Raw genomic sequence first — 1,836 nt, forward strand, 5'->3', positions numbered from 1 at the left:
CAGGGGTCTCTGCATGGCTTCTCCAGCTTCCAGGGCTGCATCAGGGTAGGTCCATGTGGCTTCTCCTCAGGGATGTCTTCAAGGGAGTCAGCAGAGAGAGCTAGTGTCTCCCACCTCCAGATTTCCCAGAATTCTCAGGAGAAGGTCATGCCCACACAGAGGTCTCATTGGCTATGATCTAATTGACATGGTAGACTTCCAACCCTATACTCTTAATCCTCAAATTGACAAACAATTATATAACTACCACAGCCATAGCAAAAGTATTTCTTCTCAGTCTTAAAACTCAAGATCATGCCACATTTTCTTAGCAATGTGTCCTTTCTACTGCCCCCATCTATTCCTTCTGTATCTCTGTAATTATTTTATTAAAACCTATAGGACACAATAGTCCTATACTTTTTTTCTCAACTCTTTGAAATCAAAGACTTTCTTATTATCTCTCTAAGTCCCATTCATGACACAGTGCCTGATTCACAGCAGATATTGTGAAAATTAGGTAAATAAATAAAGCAAATAGTAATACAATAGTAATACAAAAATGAACCATTTTTCCTGAATCTCAAGTCAAATATGATCATCAAACTATGGTGTGCTAATACTTTCATCTCTATTTTGGTAGTTGTTACATCAATTTATAATTCATTTCAATAACTGCATCAGTTAAGGCTAATAATTATTATATCAGTAAAAAGCAAGCCATTGGCCATCCTGCAGAGCACCATCTAAACTGAGAGAAGAGGAACCTTTATAAAATGCTTCAAAATCAACTCCCCCTTTGTGGCTATTTCTGCAATCATGAAGGGGTAGGCTCTGACTTGGTCTACCAGGTACTATGTTGTATTAGTCCCTGACCTAACACATCTTTTCAAAGAGAAAATTTCTAGTTATCAGCTTAAAGTACAGTATTTGTTTTTCATTTCAATTAATTTCATCCTAGAAAATATGACTTCCAGGTAACAGCTAATAACTGTGCTGTTAGCACAGGAGCCTCACATGTGTTGACAGCTGGATTTCTCAGGAAGTGGACAGTACATTCAAACTTGTGTTATTTTGTTGGTAGTGGTCATATCTATAATACCTTGTATTATATTTTCTATACTGTTCAATTATTTAAGGTGTGCTTTCTTTCAAGATAAAATTAATAATACCAGAGCTCCCTTACGAATGCTATTTCTGAGTAACTTTGAAAATATGCTGAGTGACTCAGGCACCCTGAAGTTTGTTTTCCTTTGTGACCAAAAGCAAGTCGTTTGAGAGAATTGGCTCCAATTAGAAGTTCAATCTGTGGTCACTAACAAAGCTAGTGATAACTGAACTATGTGTAACTCCACGACACTTTGTCTCTACTCTTACCCTCCTCTAAATGGTTCCAAAAGAAAAGTGAGTAGATGACTTCGGTCAGTGCTATCAAGATTTTTTATCTTGATGGCTAAAGAAACTGAAATATTAAATAATTCCAGAAAGTTTAAAACTTTTGATGATTTTAAACAAAATATTAAAGCCTTTGTAATAATCCAGAATAAGAATATCTACACATAATTTTGTTTCTCTTTCCTTCTCAAATAATGTCATTTTTCTCTATCATCTTTGATTTTAAAAAGCTTTTTAAAATTAGACTCCTGTCTTCTTAACTCTGTTTCTTTTCAAGATTGCTTTGAGATGCAAAAATTCCTTATCACGGGTGAAAGAGAAATCATGTTATTAAGAATCAAACTGGGCTTTTAAAAAATATGTGTTACAACCGCTGAAGACAAAGCGGGTGAATAAGCAAATGTGGTGAAGAAAGCTGATGGTGCCCGGCTATCAAAAGATATAGCGTCTGGGGTCTTAAAA

Source organism: Echinops telfairi, unplaced genomic scaffold (assembly GCF_000313985.2).
Source record: "Echinops telfairi isolate 266 unplaced genomic scaffold, ASM31398v2 ScPeMD7_3533;HRSCAF=4204_0, whole genome shotgun sequence".
NCBI classification, from domain to species: domain Eukaryota; kingdom Metazoa; phylum Chordata; class Mammalia; order Afrosoricida; family Tenrecidae; genus Echinops; species Echinops telfairi.